This window comes from Mirounga angustirostris, unplaced genomic scaffold, assembly GCF_029215605.1.
Source record: "Mirounga angustirostris isolate CCGP_5_RB_7025 unplaced genomic scaffold, mMirAng1.0.hap1 SCAF_14, whole genome shotgun sequence".
In the NCBI taxonomy this organism is placed as follows: domain Eukaryota; kingdom Metazoa; phylum Chordata; class Mammalia; order Carnivora; family Phocidae; genus Mirounga; species Mirounga angustirostris.
The window spans coordinates 93,636,169-93,659,551 of NW_026991722.1; positions in this window are offsets into that span (position 1 = coordinate 93,636,169).

Genomic DNA, 23,383 nt, shown 5'->3' on the forward strand with positions numbered 1-23,383 from the left:
TGGGGTCCAAGTGATGTGCAATGACATCCTAAATCTTTGCTCTCAACTGTGAAACTCAACAACAGTCCCCGTAGTCAGAACAGCCCCCCACTCTGCCACTGTTCAGTAGGATAAACACAGACTGGAGGATAGAGAACCTGCTAGAGTCTCCCACTCTGCAGGGGCCAGGCTAGGATCAGGGAGGATACCTGATCTGAAGGCCTGAGTAGCCATTGCTCAGAGAGCAGGTGAGAGAGAGAGAGCCAGGCCATGGAGGAGGGTTTGTGCACATCCCTCTCTGTCACTGTGAGTCACGGCCAGACACTCTCACTGTGATGATAGGTGACACAGCAATGAGCAGCCTTGTCCTGGCCCTTGTGGTCCTGGTCATGCTCTGGTGAGGCATGTCCTTTAGTTGTATCCTCAGAATCAGCCAGCAGGTGCAAGGCAGCAGCTGTCCCCTGCCCCAGGTCAAGAGGGGAGGTGGGCCAGCCTCAGCCAGAATGTTCCAGGTGGTCACTCACATCTGTATATATAACCAGCGCGGGGACCTGGTGTGGCTTCTGCTGGTATCAAGATTCAAGTTCACTCCTGAGCTCATCTCCAGAGCAGGGGATCCTGGGCCTGCCCAGGGCCACTGACATGGATGGAGGTGGCCTCAGGTCAGGGGAGCCTCGCAGCTTATGAGAGGAGCAGAGAAGGGCCTGGACGAAGACAGGGAGGCTGAGTCAGAAGTGACTGGCCCAGCCCTTAGGGGAGGGAACAGTGTGGACACAGTGAGGGCAGGGCCCTGACCCCATGGACCCTGAGTGGTAGGGAGCAGGGCACCTGTCCCTCACTCTGTGCCTCTCTGTGGGCCTCTCACCTGTGCTTGGTGCAGCAGGGAAGCAGGGCGAAGCTACTCAGAGTGTGGTCCTCGGAGGACCAGCACCACAGGCTCATGCACATGCAGATGCCCGGGACCACCCCAGAGCTGCATCTGCATCTTGTGGAGCAAACCCTCCCCAGGGGACTATGTGCTCACCGAGTTTCACAGGCTAGGGGTTCAGGCCACTGTGGAAAGTCTCCCTTCCTCTCCTTGTCTTCCCAAGTCCTACCAGGCCACCTGGTTCTTGGGGCTTAACTGTTCCTCTCTGGTCACTGAGCTTGATTCAGATTCTAGACCCTGTAATGATGTGGAAAAGATGGTTTCAGAATAGACTTTTTCACCAGCCACCTGGGGTGTGCATTGTGGATGGGATACCCCAGTGAGATACTGACCGCACTGCTCTGGTGCTTGAGAAGGCACCATACCCCCACGCCCGTGTCTTCCTGGCAGTGAATCACCAGGAAAAGTAGGGGGCACTGGATAGGGGAATCCTGATGTCTATCATGGGGCAATTGGGTGTCTACAACACAACTGGGGTAAGCAGGTGCATGCATGGATTCAGGAGATCCCCAAATACTCCCTGGGACTGTGATTACAGTCATAAATTCATCACAATCCAATGCAGCAGGTCTGATAATGGACCCACCTTCCAGCTAAAGGCTTGCTTGTCCCACCTGGCAGGGATCATGACTAGCTCAGGAATTTTCTGTGGGCAAGGGGGACATGGGGTCTTGAAGAAGGTAATTAGCAACATCACTCTGACCACGAGGTAGTGGCAGAAATGAGCAGAGTGAAAGTAACAAGTGTCTCTTCCTTATGTTGACATGAATAAGTTTGGATACATATTAAGCATATGTTTCTCTTTTGTTCACCTGTGTCATCCCATTATCATCTATCATTAGATGTGTTAACACTAACTAGTAAACTATATCTCAATTTTGAAGTTATGGGATATCAAATCAGCAGGGACAAAAAAAAGGATCACTAGTAGACTAAAATGTATTTTGAATTCTCTTGTGGGGAAAGGGTGAGCATGTTTGTAATTGTTCATTGGATAGTTTCATCACATTAGGTAGAAACATGGTAGCCAACATTCTCTTTATTCAGAGACTGTGGTTTGTGTGGATCTGGGTGAGTGGAGCAGGGGGGACTGTGGTGGTTATTAACTGTCAGCATTGACAGGCTAAACTGTATTTCACAAAATTCCTTTCTGCATTTCTGGGTAGCGTGAGTGTAAAGAGAAATTCTTGGGCACAATTTGGAGGGTAGAAGTGAGGCAGAACCCATTGTGTGTCTCAGTCCCATGGTTGTGTATCTTCTGGCCACTTTGTAGGAGGAGGCAACTCTCCCAATGTCCCTCATTCACCATCAGGATGCATGTGACTCTCCAACTGTCTGTCAGAACCCAGAGCACCCAGTGTGTCTGCATCTTTTTCATTGTTTAAAAAGACAAGTAACAATGTGATCTGTGTGGGGATTGGACACGCACATTGTGGATTTGTGGGAGAAACCAGAGCTTTGTGTGTGTCCACAGGGGCCTCCTGAGGTCCTTGGGGACCATGGTGGTGATAGAGGCTATCCTGCATTGGGTTCCAGAATGCAGACTCTGAGGTGGAGAAGTGCATGTGTAGGAAATGTAGGAGCAGGAGGGAGGTCAAACTGGGCAGAAGGAAAAGTGACCCACACAAAGTGAGACATCAGGTGAGGCCTCATCCCTGCATGGGGGGCTTTAAGCTGAGACCTTCCAGGATATCTGTACTGGGGGTAAGGCCTTGGGACCTTGGCTTCAGGAAATATTCAACTGAATCTGTCTGAGAAGGGGCAGAAACTGGAGGAGGCAGTGTTCTGAACCAAGAGCACTTCCCAGGGAAGAGTTCCCCCATGAGCTTCCAGGGGTTCCAGGCAGAGGTGAGTGCGTGCGCGAGCCCAGAGGAGGGGTGACCACAGTGGGTAATGCACTGGTCTGCTCCACTCAGAGTCCCCAGCTGCCATGCTGCCAGGGCTTCAGGAGCTCAGCGGAGCTGGAAATTTCTGGTCATAATCCTGGCCAGTGGGGTGAAGGAGTGGTCCATGACCACCATATAGAAACGCAAGAATAATGACCAGTGTATTGATGCTTCTTTCTGTTTGTCCTTCCACCCAGTCCCTCTGTTTCCAAACATACTCAGGCCATGACAATATCGTAACCCCAAATCAAGCCACTCTCTACAGGTACTGCCTGAAGGGTGGATGGCTGGGAGGTCTGGGGACCTTGGACCTGGTGACCGGCGCCAGACCTCACTGCTCTGTGCACAGGCCTCCTGGGGCTGGAGGAGAGTGCGACACACACGGGGAAGGGGTTTGTGTCTCACTTCCCCATCTGCCTGTGTCACCGTGAGCATCAGCATTGCTGTCCCACACGTGACAGTAATAGTCAGCCTCGTCCTTGGCCCGGGCTCCGCTGATGGTCAGGGTGGCCGTGTTCCCTGAGTTGGAGCCTGAGAATCGGTCAGGGATCCCTGAGGGCCGGCTGCTATCACCATAGATAATCGTCACAGGGGCCTGGCCCGGCTTCTGTTGGTAGCAGGAAACATTTGTACTTCCAGTGTTGTTTCCCCCACAGGTGATCCGGGCTGTTTGTCCCAGGGTCACAGACACAGATGGGGGCTGAGTCAGCTCATAGGAGGCCACAGAACCTACAAGAAAGAAAAGGAGCTTTAGGTTTCCAGCTCTGGGTCTCATCCCCGGAACACCATCACCTGCCTGGCCTCCAGGGATTCTCCACGCCCTGTTTCCACCCTCCCACCATCTCAGCACCTGAGGCCCTTGGGTCCAGCTGGTGGATGGATTATTTGCCCAAAGGAGATCATCCTCATTTTTCTCTGCCCAAGTCAGAGCCAGTGAGCACTTGGGGGAATTACACGCCTCCAGTCTCTCACTGCATCAGGGTGAGGACCATCCTTCCCTTGACAAGCTGCTCCCTGCTTAGCTCAGAGTCAGGGCCTGGATTGCCCCCGATCCCTGGGGCTGCAGTGGGTCTGACCCTGGGTGCAGCACCTGTGCAATGAGCAAGGAGGCCAAGGAGGAGAGGGGTCCAGGCCATGGTGAAGGATTCTGCTCCCAGAGTCCTGTGCCTGGTCTGGATTGATCCCAGGCATCTCTTACGCCTTTCAGAGGGACAGGATGGTCATACAAATGAGCTGGGGCTCAGGGGCTGCTATTGAAGAGCCTTGTGGTTTCATAGAAGGGCTCAGCCTCAGGGGACACAGAGAGGGGAGGGCCAGCCCTGGAGGTCCACCCTCAGCCCAGGGGATTTTTCTTCACCTCCTGGTCCATAGCCTGGGGTGCCCAACTCCATCCTCTCCATGTCCTGACTCCACTCCCGAGCTGGTCTGTCCTGGCTGAGCGCAGAGGTGGAGTATGTCTGCATTTTCTGAGCATGATAGCATGTTTCCTCTGCAGGAACTAGGAGGCTTAGGTCAGTGCATTGCCTAAGCCATATCTGTGTTGAGGAGCATTAGAACCCGATCAAAAAGTTCTCCCTTGCCATGTGCATGTAGAGTTTTAAGGAGCCATTGAAGTGCTGTAGGTGTCTGTCCTGAGGGCTGGTCACAGATGTTGTGCCTCAGTATCCCCAGGGTGCAATGCATGCTGGAGCAGACACAGCTTGAGCAAAGATCGACAGTGACTGAGTGCAGCAGGAATGGGCTGGGTGGGGAGGCATGAAATCCTGGACCTGTGCTAGAGACAGAGACAAATTCACAAGGACACAAATATGGAGAGCCCCTGAGTCAGAATTTTACATCAGAGTCAAAGGTGATAGTGTAGAAAACCTGCACCCTTTCTTTCTGGTCTCAGGTCCTGGTGAACAACCGTCCCTGTTAGAACTCCTGATGCCAGACCCTCCCCATGGCCAGGTGGCTTGGCCAGGTGATCTCTGCTGCCCCCTGGTGGTCGTTCTCCGGGAGGCACAGGGAAGTCCATTGTCCAGGTGCAGATTCAGAACCCACTGCTCACATCCTGATTCCCAGATCCTTGGACTGCTGGCCCCAGGGAGGAATTACTCTTCTCTATGTGGCCCTTGCCACTTTCAAGGCCAGACTGCCGGAGATCTGAGTATCCATGAAAATCGGAAGAGGCCCATGTGAGGAGGAGAAGGCAAAGCCCATGTGAGGTATCACTGCTCCTACCATTGGGGTGGTGGGTCGTCAGGAGTGTGGTTCTGGGCTGGACACCAGGGGACACAGGACTCAGGCACTGCTTCTTACTGGCCCTGGTGGCTGGTGCAACAAAATAGGGTGGTGGTGGCTACAGCTCCAAGGACAGAGACAGGAGAACACTCACCTGGCTAACCTTTATTCAGACCCACTTTGGTTTGGCAGACTTTCAATCCTGGGAAATCTTTGTGAAGAAGACAGTTTCTCCCTCAGAGTTTCCATGTTGTGGGTGGGGTGCAATAGTGGACACACTTGTTTTGGTGAGACAGTAGACAGCCCCTACCACCTTTTACCTAAGTCTTATCTTCTATATTCATTTGAAAGCCAAACCATTGCTATTCCCACGTCCCTCTTGGCCAGCATTGACCTTGTGGTTCAGCACTGGCCAATGGATATGTCCTTCATCTGGTGATCTTTCTGGGGACTTTTACTGTCATGAAGTAAGGAGACAGACCAGATATATGGAGTGCCTTTCCTGGAGCTGCAACAGCCATGTGAGGTGTGTTGTCAGCAAGAATGAAAAGCAAAGCTCCATAGGTGAGATATTGGGGGGGAAAAGTGAGTAGATTTGGGACGTCATGGAATTGGTGAGTCTCTGGAAAGTAGCCATTTACCTCTAGACTTTGTTGGGAGGGAGTTTGTCTGTTCCTGCCTCTGATCATCATGGGTATGTTTTGCATTAACGTTTTTGTGACCAGTAGGGAAATAATGACCACAAATCAATGAACTAATCACATGATAGGGAAAAACCGTTCAGTAGTAGGTAATATGCATACAATTAAAATGGATATCAGGCAGATACTGTGTGGGGAGAAGCTGCAGGAGGCCTCTCTGGGGAGGTGACCCTAGAGCTGCTGTCAGTCAGGATGGGAAGAAGGAAGGGGCACGAGGACATGTGTTTGGGGACAGCAGGGTCAGTCCCTGCAGGGAAGATTCCTGTTTGTCTGATCCTGAAGGAACAGTGAGCACCTAAGGTGTCTGTGATTTAAACCTTGTCCGTTTCAAGGGAATATGTTCTTACAAATTAAAAATTGGGGGGCTGGAGTGATGTGTTGTCAGAATTCATTTTGCTGTTTGTTTCTGGTTTTGGTGAATCCCAGGAGTGGTTCCTGTGTGAATCTGGAGCAAACTGAAAGGGAGACAGCAGCCTTTTTTGTAGCTGACGGTCACTGTGGCTCATCTGCTGGGTGTTAAGTCTTTTTCTAATGAAGGATGTTGCATTTGTCAAATGCTCTTTCTGCTTCGATTGAGAAAATCATGTGAGTTTTGTATTTTATTCCATTGATACGATGTATCGCACGAATCGTTTTGTATGTTGAAACACCTTGTATTGTTGCAGTAAATCCCTCTTGTTCCTGGTGTCTAATTCTTTCTATATGCTGCTGGATTAAGTTTGATAGTGTTTTGTTGAGGATTTCTGTGCCTGTATTTGTAGGGGACAGCGGTCTATAGTTTTCTAGTGATGTGTACTTTTGGTATCAGTGTAACAATGGCTACATGAAATGAGTGGGGAAGTCTACCACATTCATCTATTTTTTGGAACCCGTTGTGAAAAATTCATACTACAGTTGAGTTTTGAACAAGCAGGTGTTAGGGGTGCTGACACAGGTGTAGTCTAAAACCTGCATATAACTTTTGATTCTCCCAAATTTTAACTACTAATCGCCTCCTCTTGACCAGAAACCTTACTGACGACATACACAGTGGATTAAGACATATTTTCGATGGTATATGAATCATATATTGTATTCTCACAAAAAAAGTGAGTCCAAAAAGAAAATGTTGTGCAGAAGAAAATTAGGGAATTAGGATAGCTGGTGCTGGTGTGTGGGGCCCAGGCAGCCCCTGCCCGGCCAGCACCATGTGAGCCTCTAGTGTGGACGGGCACTGTGCTCACCCTGTGCACCAGTTCTCACCAAAGGACATCGGTGGGGATATGTTTAATCTGCACAATCTGTACTTGTGCATTGTCACCAACAGGCCCTAACAACGTGGCAAACAGACACGAACTGCACTAAGCTCCTCGACCCGCAAGCCCCCTATGCTGAGTTGGGTTCGTGGAGCCTGGCCTTCCCTTGTGACCATCCGGAGAGGCAGCAACCAGGGAGTAATGTGCAGATGGGACAGTCCGCCGATGGCTCTAAGGCCAAATTCCATGAGCACAGCAAGATCTGAGTGACTAGGGAGGTCACCCACCCACTGTGGAAGGGGATGGAAGCCCAGCCCAAGGGGTGGAGCATGCAGGGGAATGCCATCAAATGGACCTTCACCAAGTTCCATATTGTCCAGAAAGCTGTGTGGTGACACGATAATGTCCCACAGAAGGGCCCCTGGTAATAAAGAAGGAACTTCCCTGCCGCCCACAGCTCTGCAGGCGTGCACCCCCCACCCAAGCCCACAGTCCCTTGGAGAGGTCCACACGGTACCCTTACTGTCTCCCTGAAAAGCAGGCTTCTGCTCTGGTGTAGACCCCAGACCAGGCAGGCACCCTCTACCGGAGCAATGTCCCTCCAGCTGCTAGCTGCTCAACACTCCCCACCCCTGGCTGTCTTGTGGGAATAAAACATACAGATTTGGGGGGAAAAGCATGAACAAGAGAAAATACATTTACATTACTGTTGCGTAAACCCTTGTGAGTAACTGGACTGGAGCAATTCAACCCGAGTTGGTCAAGGGTCAACTGTGTACCTCTCATGTTGCTTCTTTCTGGAGAACCTAACGAATACACCTCGTTAGATATAACTCTTTCTTACTGAAAGGTTTTAGTTTATCGTTGCTTTAGGGTTTACAGGAGCAATCTACCTTCCCCAAATCTACCTTCCAGTGATTTTATATCACTTTGCATAGAACATAAGACTATTTTAATATGTTTTTCTCACCCCACCCCCCAATTTGTGCTATGGGGATCCTGTGTTTTATTTTGAGATTCATCATGAACCAGGGCATATTGTTATTATGTTTGTCTTCACACAGTTGTCATTCAGAGACATTAATGTAAGACAGATGTTTAGGTTTGTCCATGTAGACCCCATGGCTGATTATCTTCATCCCTTTGTGTGGGTTCACATTGCTATCTGGTAGACTATTCCTCTCTGTGAGGAGTGTCTATCACTCGCTGTTGTAGCGAGTGTCTGTGGGTGGTCAATTATGTGACATTGTGCAGTCTGAAAGCTTTGTCTTGCTTCATTTTTGAGAGATATTTTCACTGGATAATGAATTGCAGGTGGACAGATTTTTCTTTTTTTACAGATACGTATTTTTTTTAAGATTTTATTTATTTGAGAGAGAGAGAGTGTGCAAGTGGGGCAGAGGGAGAGGTAGGATCAGACTCCCCGCTGAGCAGGCAGCAGGACAAGTGGCTTGATCCCAGGACTCCAGGATCTTGACCTGAGCCAAAGGCAGACGCTTCACCAAATGAGTCACCCAGGTCCCCCTACAGATACATAGTTTAATATCTTTCTTTCAAAAGGTATTTCTCCACCGTCTTCTTGCTTGCGTTGCTCATAGTAAAATCTGCTTTCACCATATTTACCCTCTGCATACCACCCGCATGTTCTCTCTGGCTGCTTCGCAGATGACTCTTCCACACCGGCGTTCAGCAATGTGACTGTGATGTGGATGACACTGTGGGTACTTCCTGGTTCCCAAGCATGAGCTTTGTTGAACTTCTTGAATATGTTGGTTATTGTTTTCACCAAATTTGTAATATTTCTGTCCAATATTTCTTTAAGCATCTTTTCTATTCCCTCCTGTCTGTCTTCTCTGCTCGGGGGCTCCAGTTACAAGTATAGTGGCCTGCATGAGGTGGTCCCGCAACCAAACGAGGCTCTGTTCATTTCTTACAGTCTTTTTTGGGGGGTCTTATTTCATTTTGAATGGTTACTACTTTGGTGTTGTGGAGTTCGCGAATCTCTTCTTTTGCAGAAACTAATCTGTTGTCATCCAGTGCATTTTTATTGTCAGACACTGACTGCAGTTTTCATCTCCAAAGTGAGATGTGGCCCCATTCAAGGGTCATCCACGTCTGCACTGAACATGTTCAGTCATGCTCTGCCTCTTCAAACAAATGGAGTCTCATTACAATGGTAATTTTTGTGTTGTCCCTCATACATCCTCTGTAGAGCCCGCCTGCGGGGCAGGGAGGAGGGAGCAGCCTGTGGACCTCAGACCTGGGGACCTGGGTTTGACCTGCTCATTGGTTTGTGCACAGGTGTCCTGGGGCTGGAGGAGAGGGTGACACAGACGGGGAAGGGGTTTGTGTCTCACTTCCCCATCTGCCTGTGTCACCGTGAGCATCAGCACCGCTTGCTGATGACAGACAGTAATAGTCAGCCTCGTCCTCGGCCCGGGCCCCGCTGATGGTCAGGGTAGCCGTGTTCCCCGAGTTGGTGCCTGAGAATCGGTCAGGGATCCCTGAGGGCTGGTTGCTATCAGCATAGATAATCGTCACGGGGGCCTGGCCTGGCTTCTGTTGGTACCAGTAAGCATATTTACTTCCAATGTTGTCTCCCCCACAGGTGATCCTGGCCGTCTGTCCCAGGCTCACTGACATCGATGGGGGCTGAGTCAGCACGTAGGCAGCCATGGAACCTGCAAGAGAGAAAACGCGAGGTGGGCTTTCACACTCAGGTCTCGTCTTTAGGACCCCCCACCCACGTGACCTAGATCGGAGTTTAGGGATACTCTGGACTTACACGGCACCCCTCCCATCAGTTTCAGCCCCTGGGGCCCCTGAGCATGGCTGGTGAATGGAGCCTTTGAACAAATAAGAATCCTGACCCTCTTTCCCTGGGTAGGTGCAGCCCCTAGGGCTCACGCAGAGCCCTCCAGCCCCTCATCCTGCAGCAGGGTCATGAGCATCTTGCCCCCCACAAGCAGTGCCCTGCTGAGCTCCATGTCAGGGCCAGGCTTGTGACAGTTCTGTGGGTCTGGGTGGGTGTGAGCCTGGGCTCAGCACCTGTGCAGTGAGCCAGGAATGCGAGGAGGAGAGGGGTCCAGGCCATGGTGCAGGTGCCCCGATTTTCTCCCTGAGGCACTAGGCTGGGCACATGCCTTCCCAGGCCTCTCTTATCCCCTTGCTGGAAACACCCGAAGGTTATGCAAATCATTTGGGGCTCAGGGGCTGCTGCTGAGGACCTTCGCGGTTTCAGAGAAGGCTTGGCCCCAAGGGGCAGAGAGAGGGAGGGGTGGGCCCTGCAGACCTACCATCAGCCCAGGGGATTCTGCTTTGCCCACTTGTCCCATAATTGGTTCTGAAATGTCCTTCCCAGATTTTCTCCTTTCCTTGCTCCTAGGTGACCATAAGAGGCTTAGGTCAGTGCAGTGTCTACCCAGACCCCTGTTTGTGAGCATCAGACATGAAGAAAATTCTTCACTTGCTAAGCACACATGGAGTTTTGCAAGAACCACTGAGGTGCTGTAGGTGATGTCCTCACGGAGAGCTCCTAGGGCAGGTCATAGATTCTGTGGCTCAGTATCCCCAGTGTGCACTCATTTCCTGGGATAGATGCAGTGCTTGAGCAATTATTGACAGTGACTGGTTTTTAGCATAAATGGGCTGGGCTGGAGAAAAGGTACTGGACCTTGTGCAGGAGACAGAGGCAAATTCTTAAAGAGACAGATCTGAGCGACACCGAGTCAATTTTTTGTTAGCGGTAAAGGTGACAGTATAGAAAGCCTATGACTTTTCCTTTAGGTCTCAGGTGGTGGTGACGAACCCTCCCTGGCTGTTAGAACCCCTGATGCCCGTACACACCCCATGTCCAGGTGAGCTCTGCTGCCCCCTAGAGGCCACTCCGCATTGGCGGCTGCAAGTGCAGGGAAGACCTTCCTCCAGGTGGAGATTCTGAATCCACTGCTCTGATCTTGAGTCCCTGATCCATGGACTTTTGGCTCCATGTGAGGAGTTGCTTTTAACTAAGTAGTCCCTGCCAGCCTCAAGGTCATGCAGGTGCTGATCAGGTTACCCATGAAAATATGAGCAGGCTCATTTAGAGGAGGAGAATGCAGGGCTCATCTGAAGTACGGGTTGTGGGTGGTCATGCATGTGGTTTTGGAGCTTGGTACTAGGGGACGCAGGACTCAGGGACAGCCTCTTACTGGTGCCAGCAGCTGGTGCAGGACCAACCTGGGGCAGAGGTGACTTGCTTCCAAGTCAGAGACAGGAGAACAGTCACTTAACAAACATTAATCAGACCCACTTTGGTCTGGCAGACATTCTATCCTGGAAATTAGTGTGAGCAAGATGCAGTCACTTTATCAATTTCCATCTCGAGTCTGGGGCTGCAGAGTGGATATATGTGCTTTGCTGATACAGCACATAGACTCCAACCCCTTCTATCTGCATCTTGTCTTCTACATTCTTTTAGAAGCCACACTATGGCTATTCTCAGATGCCACGTGGTCAGCGTTGACCCCATCCATGGCCCAGAGCTGACCAATGAATGTGTCATGTGCCTGGGGACCTTTTGGGGCACTTTTGCTCTTGTGAAGAAAAGAAACAGTATAAATGCATGTTGTGCTCTTTCCCTTGTACTTGGGTGTGATGGCTGGAGCTGCGGCAGCCATCCCTAGGTCCGCTCAACAATAAGGCAAAGCAAAGCCTCTATAGTAGTGATGGTGGGAGAAAAAGTGAGTACCTGGAGAACCACCATCTGACCTCAGACTTATTTCTGTGGGAGAAAAATAAGTATCTGAACATTCATGCCTCTTGTTGAGATGTGCGTGTATTGCCTTAATCTTCCTGACCAGTTAGGATGACAATAAACACAAAATGATCAATTAATAAAATAATTATAGAAGAACATGTGCAGTGTTGGGTGACGTGCAGAGAATGAAGTGACATCAGACAAAATGACAGGCAGGGAGTATGTGGGGAGAGGTTAGAGGAGGCCTCTCTGCAGAGGGGACTGTGGGGCTGCTGTCAGGATGGGAAGAAGGGGCAAGAACTGAAGTGTGTTTGGAGTCAGTCCCTCTGGAGAAGAGTCTGGTTAGTCTGAGGATGCAGGGACTGTGAGGACCTAGGTGTCTATGATTCCAAACTAGTTGAGCTCCAAGGTGACATTTTCTCCTAAGTTAAAAACTTGAGGGGCAGGTGTGATGGGTTAGAATCCTCATGCTGTATGTTTCCAGGAAAAGTGAAACACGAGGGGAGCCCTGTGTGAACCTCCCTGCGAACTGAGTGGGAAGTTGGAGCCCGTTTGTAGCTGGCAGTCAGTGTGGCTTCTCTGAGGCTCACCTGTGTGTTTTTGTGTGTGTCTCCGCATCACATCAAATTCCTGCCACACACCCCTTTATATTGATAGACGTACACAGACATGAGTATACTTGTATGTGTGCACATATATACTAATTGCGTCTGCTCTGTGTATGTTTGTAGATGTATGTGTGTGTACATCCTTTTGCAGTGTATACACATATATTTTCTAGAGATTCTGAACTCTGCCTGGGTACCGAAGGTGCAGTTGATGTGATTTTGGTTTTTTTAGGAGGCATGTGGTTACATTTTATCAGTAATGATAAGGTGGGTGTGGTTGCCACAAGAAATAGTGGGATCAAATACTAATCAGACTCATGTGACAGAGGACACTGGTATCATTTAGTTAATGATGCTATTCCTAGGCCTGAAATAGATGGACAGCTTACCAACTCTTCTCGTCCAGTAAAACGTGAGACCCATCCATAGCATTTCAACCTTGGTTGTCACCTAACAGTCACTACTCTGGTTATTTATTGGTGGACTGCCTTCTCCGGCCCCTAATTGTACCATATGGCCATGCTGTCAGTCTTTGTATTTCCTACCTACCGACTCCTCCGGTTTCTGATAACTCTGAATATCTCCTAGTCTGTGTATTCTCAGTCCAGGTGGGCTGCTACCTCCCACCCTCTGCTGATGGCATCTTTCCTCTTTCTACTGGCCAGGTTGGCCTTTTTAAACACTACTTGGTGTTAATGAACTGTAATTGAGCAAAGTTATAGTTAGCAGGGAGAGGGGAAGAAGGAATTCCTCCAGGGCTGCCTATCTCAGACTGCTACCTAAAGGAAAATATCGGGACTTAAGGGCTCCTGCACAATGGCTTACTAACATTATGAGCACAGACATCATTTTATATATCTGAAACCCCAAATTTTCCATCTATGTTTGTGGATAATAAAGCCTGTCCTGTCCCCATATGGTTGTTATGAGAGTGAGAGTGAGTCCACGATGAATGCAAAGGACTGAAAGTGTAAGCTAATGTCATCACTCTATTACTGAGAAGGTCCTGGTGCTGGCTTTTAGTCCCTTCATTTAAAAATGTACTTATTATATTATTTACACACAACTTGCATTTATTATTTTTAAAAAGTCCCTCTCCCTTTTCTGTGTCTCCTGAAAGCACAATAGTCAATGGACCTTCGAGTTACACTTTGTTGTAACCAAAGAATTGTACATCAGCTACTTGTCTTCCAGCTATTAAGGTAACACAAAAGTATTCGCCTGGCACTCTTGAGCATTTCCAGTCATTCTTCTACTCCACTCATCTGCAGTATTAAAGGTGCTTCCAGCGGAGCACACTGGGATGGAGGGGCATCTGCAGATTTCAAGGTTAGGGGAGAGGTCTATGTCAGGATGAGTTTATGCATGAACATACCAGCTTTTTGCAGAAGCATGCTCTTCATACTGAAAATAAATGCCACTGGGTACAGAATCACATGTGTTTATGAGATATTAATATTGATCTTTGCATATCGAATAAAAATGGCTGAACAGGCATTTTAATGTAGTGGAATGACTATTGATTCTTACCACTCAGGGAAGTATATTTGTTTCGTCTTTGGGATTCATTCTTCTAAACTAATGTGCGTGTGGGAGAGGGAAATGTGAATTTAGCATTTAGCATAAGAGACAATCTTGAGCATTTATTAAGCTACTATGTCTGGTGAGCTAAGGGAATCTATCTTTATTCAACATCTCTGTTTGTAAAACAGCAGTGCTTACCCCACACAAATGTCTTGGAGCTCTACTCTAAATGACAAAAATCAGTAAGAAAATTCATTGCTAGATTTCTCCTCAATTACCATGCCAGGCGCTTGATTCTTCACTGGGCAGCAGAAGGGGCTTATCTCAGAGGAAGTTGTGGGGAGGGGAGGGGATGAAATTTAAAATAAATTCCAACTTAACTGTCACTCGCAACAACCATTTTGAAACTTATGAAAACGACTCGTTTTGCATATGTGCCAAGGTAAGAAAAGTCAAGTCAAGTTGGCCATAGTGTTCAGTAAGTCTTTACAGATTCCTAATTGGAGTTAGCCTCAAAAGGGAGAGAATGGAGTAAGAGTCTAAGACCCAATAGTTTCAGGTGCCCATCTGATGATCGTTCACGGTAACATTCCCTTTCCTATCCGCTCAGATAACACTGAAGCACTTGATCTGCTGCAAAAGGAGGTCCAAGGGTGATTTGAAGTCCTGGGTGGGGTCCTCAGGCCCAGAAATCAGGCCTCCAGGCCACTTAGACTTATTTGCCTGTTTTGTCCAATGTCAAACATTGTAAAGCCTTGATTTAAGAAATTCCTGATTTAGAAAACATGTTTTGGATGTAGAGGAAATACATTGATTTTTTTTTAACAAAGATCATTAAATTAGTATTTATTAATCAAATGCATATTCTGTTTAAGAGGGTGGGCCACGCCCTCTGAGAAATGTGGTACCTTATACTTTTTATTCAATAAGTTTCTATTTGCCTGATAACTCAGGATATGGTTATAGGAATAAAAATTATAGATGGAAAATAGTTAACAATAGTCAGTACTTGGCATTGAATCTCTTTCCTAAATTAACACCTGGTTCTTTCATTCTTTAATTTATTCTTAACTTAGTTATACCATTTTTTAAAATTTAAATTCAATTAATTAACATATAATGTATTATTAGTTTCAGAAGTAGAGTTCACTGATTCATCACTCTTATATAATACCCAGTGCTCATTACATCACATGCCCTCCTTAATGCCCATCACCCAGTTACCCCATCCCCACACCTCCCTCCCCTCCAGCAACTCTCAGTTTGTTTCCTGAGATTAAGAGTCTCTTATGGTTTATCTCCCTCTCTGATTATGTCTTCTTTTATTTTTTCCTCTCTTCCTGTATGACCCTCTGTTTTGTTTCTTAAATTCCACATATGAGTGAGATCATATAATAATTTCTTTCTCTGATTGACTTATTTCACTTTGCATAATACCCTCTAATTCCATCCACATCTTTGCAAATGGCAAGATTTCATTTTTTTGATGGCTGAGTAGTATTCCATTGTATATATATACCATATCTTCTTTATCTATTCACCTTTTGATGGACATCTGGGCTCTTTCCATAGTTTGGCTATTGTGGACATTGCTGCTATGAACATTGGGGTGCAGGTGCCCCTTCAGATCACTGTATTTGTATCTTTGGGGTAAATATCCAGTAGTGCAATTTCTGGGTCATAAGGTAGCTCTATTTTCAACTGTTTGAGGAAACTGCACACTGTTTTCCAGGGTGGTTGCACCAGATTGTATTCCCACCAACAGTGTAAGAGAGTTCCCCTTTACACGCATCCCCACCAACATCTGTCATTTCCTGACTTGTTAATTTTAGCCATTCTGACTGAGGTGAGGTAGTATCTCATTGTGGTTTTTTTTTTCTCTTTTTTTTTAATTATGTTATGTCAATCCCCATACATTACATCATTAGTTTTTGATGTAGTGTTCCATGATTCATTGTTTGCGTATAACACCCAGTGCTCCATGCAGAACGTGCCCTCTTTAATACCCATCACTGGGCTAACCCATCCTCCCACCCCCCTCACCTCTAGAACCCTCAGTTTCTTTTTCAGAGTCCATAGCCTTTCATGGATCATCTCCCCCTCTGATTTCCCCCCCTTCATTCTTCCCCCCCTGCTATCTTCTTCTTCTTCTTCTTTTTTTTTTTTTTAACATATAATGTATTATTTGCTTCAGAGGTACAGATCTGTGATTCAACAGTCTTGCACACTTCACAGCGCTCACCATAGTACATACCCTCCCCAATGTCTATCACCCAGCCACCCCATCCCTCCCACCACCCACCACTCCAGCAACCCTCAGTTTGTTTCCTGAGATTAAGAATTCCTCATATCAGTGAGGTCATATGATACATGTCTTTCTCTGATTGACTTATTTCTCTCAGCATAATACCCTCCAGTTCCATCCATGTCATTGTAAATGGCAAGATTTCATTCTTTTTGATGGCTGCATAGTATTCCATTGTATATATATATACCACCTCTTCTTTATCCATTCATCTGTCGATGAACATCTTGGCTCTTTCCACAGTTTGGCTATTGTGGACATTACTGTTATAAACATTAGGGTGCACGTACCCCTTCGGATCCCTACATTTGTATCTTTGGGGTAAATACTCAGTAGTGCAATTGCTAGATCGTATGGTAGCTCTATTTTCAACTTTTTGAAGAACCTCCATACTGTTTTCCAGAGTGGCTGCACCAGCTTGCATTCCCACCAACAGTGTAGGAGGATTCCCCTTTCTCCACATCCCCACCAACATCTGTCTTTTCCTGACTTGTTAATTTTAGCCATTCTGACTGGTGTGAGGTGATATCTCATTGAGGTTTTGATTTGGATTTCCCTGAGGCCGAGCGATGTTGAACACTTTTTCATGTGTCTGTTGGCCGTTTGGATGTCTTCGTTGGAAAAATGTCTGTTCATGTCTTCTGCCCATTTCTTGATTGGATTCTTTGTTCTTTGGGTGTGGGGTTGGATAAATTCATTATAGATTTTGGATACTAGCCCTATATCTGATAAGAAAATAGGGAATATCTTCTCCCATTCTGCCAGTTGTCTTTTGGTTTTGTCGACTATTTCCTTTGCTGTGCAAAGCTTTTTATTTTTATGAAGTTCCAGTAGTTCAGTTTTGCTTTTGTTTCCCTTGCCTTTGGAGACGTGTCTAGAAAGAAATTGCTACAGTTGAAGTCAAAGAGGTTGCTGAATTCCATGTATGAGTTCTAGGAATTTGGGGGTGGAGTCTTTTGGGTTGTCCACATAGAGTATCATGACATTTGTGAAGAGTGAGAGTTTGACTTCTACTTTGTCAGTTTGGATGCTTTTGTTGTTGTTGTCTGATTGCTGAGGCTATGAGTTCTAGTACTATATTCAACAGCAGTGGTGAGAGTGGACATCCCTGTTGTGTTCCTGACCTTAGAGGAAATGCTGTCAGTTTTTCCCCATTGAAAAATTCACTGTGGGTTTTTCGTATATGGCTTTTATGATATTGAGGTATGTTCCCCCTATCCCTACACTGTGAAGAGTTTTAATCAAGAAAGCATGATGTATTTTGTCAAATATTTTTTTTTTGCATCAGTTGAGAGGATCATATGGTTCTTGTCCTTTATTTTCTTAATCTGATGTATTAGGTTGATTGGTTTGCAGGTGTTCAACCACCCTTCTAGCCCAGAAATAAATCCCATTGGTCTTGGAGAATAATCCTTTTAATGTACTGTTGGATCCTATTGGCTAGTATTTTAGCCAGAATTTTTGCATCCATTTTCATCAAGGGTATTGGTCTGAAATTCTTTTTATTGGGCTCTTTGATTTTGGGATCAAGGTGATGCTGACCTTATAGAATGAGTTTGGAAGTTTTCCTTCCATTTCTATTTTTTGAAACTGCTTCAGAAAAATAGGTATTAATTTTTCTTTAAATGTTTGGTAGAATTCCCTTCTGAGCCAATCGGCACTGGACTCCAGAAAACTAACAGCACAAACTTGCCTTGCTCACCCAAACTAGGCTGTTTTCTGCCCTGTGTTTGGCCTGTGCTGAGGCTTCTGCCAGAAATTCTCCTGCACAAACCAACTTCCCCCACTCCTATCCCATCATCATCTAAGGATCCTTGTTATTCCACATCTGTTCCCAGCATAGACAGCATATGGGGGCCGTGCAGGGTCTCAGCTCCACAACCTGAGGAATCTGAATTGTTCTGTGACAAGGTCTCCAAGAGATTCCAATGCTCTTTAAACTGTGAAAGCACCATCGGTAACTCCTCCTCATTGATCAGTATTCGGCTCAGAGGCCTCCTCCTCCGGAGAGCCCCCCTGCCCTGCCACCCCACCCCAGCCTGCAGCAGGGACAGTTAGAGAGGCGGGATGGCCCAGCAATGAGAGCACATGCCACCTTCAGGAGCACTTCCAGTCCCCGAGCCTCTCTCTCCTGCTGCCTGTGACTCTGTGGGAGGACACGTAGTATTTGTTGTGGTTCCCACTGGTAGCAGCGTCGGCTCCATCAGGTAGGATGTGCGTCCCCTTGGAAGTCCTCCCCCTGCACTCCAGCCCCTCCCGAAGCTGCCCTTGGGGTCCCTGTTGTGGGAGCAGCTGGGAGGTGAGACCACCTGCTCACGAGGGCCGTCAGGGACGGTGGAAACCTGGCGGGAGCCCGAATGGACAGGCCTACTCCACGCCGCACTCCTCAGAAAGCGGGCTCCCCACTGCGTGCAATGGGTCCATGCCATGCTGACTCTCCTCAGGGTCCCACGCAGAGATTTCTCTAAGGGTTCTTTGAGGACGCCCAGACAACACACAGCGATCTTACAGAAGGTGGGAGTCTTTCTTCCTGCCTCTCCTCTGACCCCCCAACTGCCCCAACACAGCCCCGATCTGTCCTCCCCCTCCATCTCCATGATGACCACCCCAGTGCCAGCCCCCAGTGCTCCATGCAGACCCCATGAGCCCCCTCCCAGAATCCAGCCCCGTCTCCCCCTCCCTCGTTCCCTTGTCCCCAAAGCCACGCAGATCTGTGCAGAACACACATCACACCCGTGCCCAGCCTCCAGCCCCTGTCTCCAGGTCTACACCCGCCCCGGGTGTCTGTACCCTGCACGAGGGAGAGCTCTGTGCAGGGGCCCTGCTGCCTGCCCCCTTCCCTCTCACCTGTGCCTGGTTTCCCCAGCCCTGGCAGCACAGCCCTGCCTCGGCCTTTATACTCCTGTGCTCCCTGCCTGGAATATTCTTCCCCCTGCTCTCCCAGACTACCTCCTGTGACCTTCATCTCAGCCTGAATGTCCCCTCTGGTTGTGGCCCCTGACCCCTGTAGTCATCACCCTACTGGAATTCTCTGCAGAACAGAGATTGCTATTCCTTGTCCCCTTGTTCTTGATTCTCTGGCCTTGCCCCCACTAGGACAGAAGCCCTGGGGGTCCTCGGGCCCCATCCCATGCTGCAGGACAGCGCTAAAGACATCTTAGAAGCTGCAGAGATACTCACTACATATGTGGGTGCGAATGAAAGCAAATAATACACACAGGCACACTTTGGATCAAATAGAATCATGAGTGCACGTCCTTCTCCAAATTGCTCCTGGACCCTTTTCTGCCTGCCCTGTGCCCGAGGCTGACTCCCCTACCTGCACTCAGGCCCTCTGGGGGCTGCCTCCTTGCCCAGCAGTCTATGGAGGTCTGGATGGCAGAGGGGGGCACTTTGCCCCATTCCTGGGACAGCCCCCCACTGGGCTCAGCAGATGCCACTTCCCTGTCCTCCCTCCAGGCCCAGGGTTGGGACCGCCTCCCCCTGTGGCTGGAGGCTGGGAGCCCCCTCCTTGGTCCTGCCCTCCTCCCTCCTGCACCTGGGGACTGTCCCCGGGCCTCTTCCTCCGGACCATGTGGGAGAAGCGCTCCTGCCTGGGATCTTCCCTGGTCCATCGGGACACTCTGCTCTCTGTGCAGAAGATCAAGGAGACTTTCCTCTCTTTACACATTACACACACGTTTTTTTCCTTTCAGTAATTTATTTATCTACAAGCAATTAATGAAATGGGCAATTCTATTTTTACATTTTCAGGTACTCACAAAACAACTACAATAGTCTAGATTCTGCATCCTGGGGCGTGTGCGTGTGCACGCGTCCACGTGCATGGGAGTGTATGCTTGTCATCGGGAGAAGACTTTGTATTTTGACTGCTTAGAATACATAAGTGTTAAACAATAAATAGTATCTTAAACAAAACAACAAAGATTAAGAAAAAAAATCACGGAACAAGGTAGAAATGGTTGCAGATTCTTAAGCTTTCCTATCTATAAGTTTAAGATTAAACTAACCCCATGAATTTAGGACTAAAATAAGAATTAAGGACTAAAATATGAATTCATAACAACTACAGTAGTCTAGATTTGCATCCTGGGGTGTGTGCATGTGCACATGCCCACGTGCATGGGAGTGTATGCTTGTTATCAGGAGAAAACTTTGTATTTTGACTGCATGAAATTCACAAATGTTAAACAACAAACAGTATCTTAAACAAAACAACAAAGGCTAAGAAGAAAAAAATTGCAGAACAAGGAAGAAATGGTTGCAAATTCCTAAGTTTTCCTATCTATAATTTTTTTTTTTTTATAAATTTAAGACTAAACTAATGCTATGAATTTAGGACTAAAATATGAATTCAGAACTAAAATATGAACTTAGGACTAAAATGTGAATTTAGGACTACAATTTGAATTTAAGACTAAAATTTGAATTTAGGACTAAAATTTGAATTTATGACTAAAATATGAGTTTTAGGACTAAAATTTGAATTTAGGACTGCACTAACTATTTCATACAGTTTGAGTGAGATGTTGTTTTGTTTAAGTTTTTTCTCTCTCTCTTTTTTTAAGGCAATCACATAAATACTGAGTTATTTCTGCGGAACTGTAAACCTAGTCCTAGAGCACAGAAATGGTCTTGTTTGAAAGTCTCTGTCTATGTCCACAATAGAGGATGTCTTCAGTCCCAGTGGCATTAATTTAAATCCGACCACCATACCTACAGCCGAGAGTTCTAAAGCGTCCGGCAGGGAAGCTATGTATTCATGACAGTGTGGACAAAGCTCTAGTTACACAGTCTGTGATGGGGTTCCACCGCTATCCTGCAGAGAGTCACTGTGGCGTCAGTTCCGAAATAGTAGCCGTTTCACTAGAGAGAGAGCCATCAGACGTTCTTCATGGAGCTCCGCGCAGATGCTGAGCCGGGCTTTGGCTGCTCGGAGCCCGGCTGCCCTGAGCCCGGTCACCCTTGCAGGCGACTCCGGGTCCCGGGGCCCTCACGGTGGGCCTTCCATCCCCCCTGGGGGCCCGATGACCCTGGGGACCCCCTGACACTTCCCAGCCTGCGTGGGCTGTGGGCGGAGCAGCAGGACCAAGAGGGTCCCTCAGGACAGGCCGGCAGCTGGACTCCACACCGGCTAGCATCCGCCTCAAGTGATCATTCTCTTTCCTTAGCTCCTGGAACTCCCTCTCTCTGGATGCAGCCACCACCCAGCTCTTTGCGACTCTGTCCTGATGGAAGAGGACCAGCTTGCGATGATAGTAGGAGGTGGTTCTCTCCAGCTCCTTGCCCAGGTCTTGGGCCATCTTCTTGTAGAGGTTGCGAATCTGGCACGTGAAGTTCATTTCTCTGTGCGCGCTGGCCAGTTTCTTCTTCATTTCCAAGCACTGAGCTTCCGCTTGAAACACTTTTCGGTCAAGTTGCAGGATGTATTGGTCCTGTTCATCCAGGGGGTTCTGAAGTTTCAGCTTCAGCGGCTGAATCTCCTTGTCCAGCTGTGAAGTTTCCTTCTGCAAAGAGGCTTCCTGGGTTTGCAGGCTGTGGATTTGTCGTGTCAGCTCCACGATCTCTTGCTTTTCTGCCCACAGTCGTCTGGCTCTGTGTTGCTGTTCCCCTTCGGGACTTGGAGGGGACCCAGGGCAGCCAGCATCCTCAGGGACGCCCTTCAGATCCAGGGCTGCCTGATGGGCGGGCTGATCACCATTTCCTGCTCCCCTCTTTGGCTGGACTCCCCGGGTCCCGGCACCGTCGTGCTCTGCCGGGAGGTCAGGCGGGGGGACGGCCTGCATCCCGGGTCCGGCACTGGACGGGGACTGGCTGGCTTGATCTTTCGGGACCAGCTCCATGCATGCCTTCGACGGCTCCCGGCTTTCTTCCCCCTCCTTCTTCTGCCCTTTCTGCCTCCATCTTGAAACTTCTTGGTTGAGCGGTTCGGGTCCTTCTGGAAAAGGAGTGTTTTCACTCTGATCCTTCATTCTTTTCGTCAGAAGCTGTTCTCCATCCTTCTCCGATGTTCTGAGGATGGGTTTTTCCCCAGGGACCTGGGGCAGGTCGGGAGGCTGGTCTAGTTCCTTCAGTGCCTTCCTCAAAAAATGGACAGTGTCCCTATCCACCAGCCTGCTCAGTTCTGTGTTCATTGCCGACAAGCACAGGGCTTGTAACAAGGGAGGCCTGGCCACCACCGCGGGCGGCCTGAGGGCGGCCTCGGCTTGTGTGGTTGGGCCACTCTCCTCACGGCGGGCTCCACACACTTCGTGGCGGGCAGAGCCCCTGTGGCCCAGCGTCTTCACGCTTCTTCGAGTGAGTTGTCTCTTCACTAGGAGAACCAGCAGCACAGTCCATATGAGCACCATGCAGGGCAACACGGGGAGACTCGGGCTGTGTCCCCAGCTTTCAGAAATCAGCTGCAGCGCCCCCCACAGGTGCTCCAACACCAGCTGGCAAGTGGATCTGGCGGCCAAGAGGGGGCCCTCCATGGCTGCGTCGGGCTCCACAGCTCTGTCTCCAAGTGCCAGAGTCCTGTGACCGCAAAGGACCACTCAGAACCCTGTGGAGAGTTCCACCTATGAGGTCAACGGTGCCCGGCAACCAGGGCAGAGCAGTTGGGCTGGGGGAGGAGAGGCCAGCCAGGTTCCAGAAAACTGTTGCCCCTGACATTGCCGTGAAGTAGAAAGTTGTCTCAATCACACAAGCCCTGGGGGAGGTGGGAAGGGCTAATCCCGGCCCGGAGCTCAGCCACTCAGGCCCACCTGGCCCTACAGCAAACCTAGGGGCTCAAGGCAGGGCCAGGTCACGTCCGTCCGTGCGCACAAGACAATCAGGGCAGAGTGTTCAGGCCTCCTTCCCGGGCGAGGCCCGTTCTCCTGATCTGAAGTTTCCCTTGGCTTCAGGGACTCCTGGTCCTGCTTGCAAATGTCCCAGGGATCTCCCTCCATTTTTAATTGCATCACATTAATAGCCTTTTTGATTTCAACATGAGCAGATTTTAGTTCTTTTATTTCTCCAGAAAGAGATTCTGTAGTGTCTTCTATGCTTTTTTCAAGCCCATCTATTATCTTTATAATCATTATTCTGAGCTCTAGTTCTGACATCTTACTTACCTCCATACTGATTAGGCCCTTGGAAGTCAGTACTGCCTCTTGTTCTCTTTTTTTGAGGTGAGTTTTTCTGTCTTAGACCATTTTGTCCAGGAAGAATAGATGAATGAAAGAACAAAATACTGCAATGACAGCAATGACCCCAGAGAAATATACACTGAA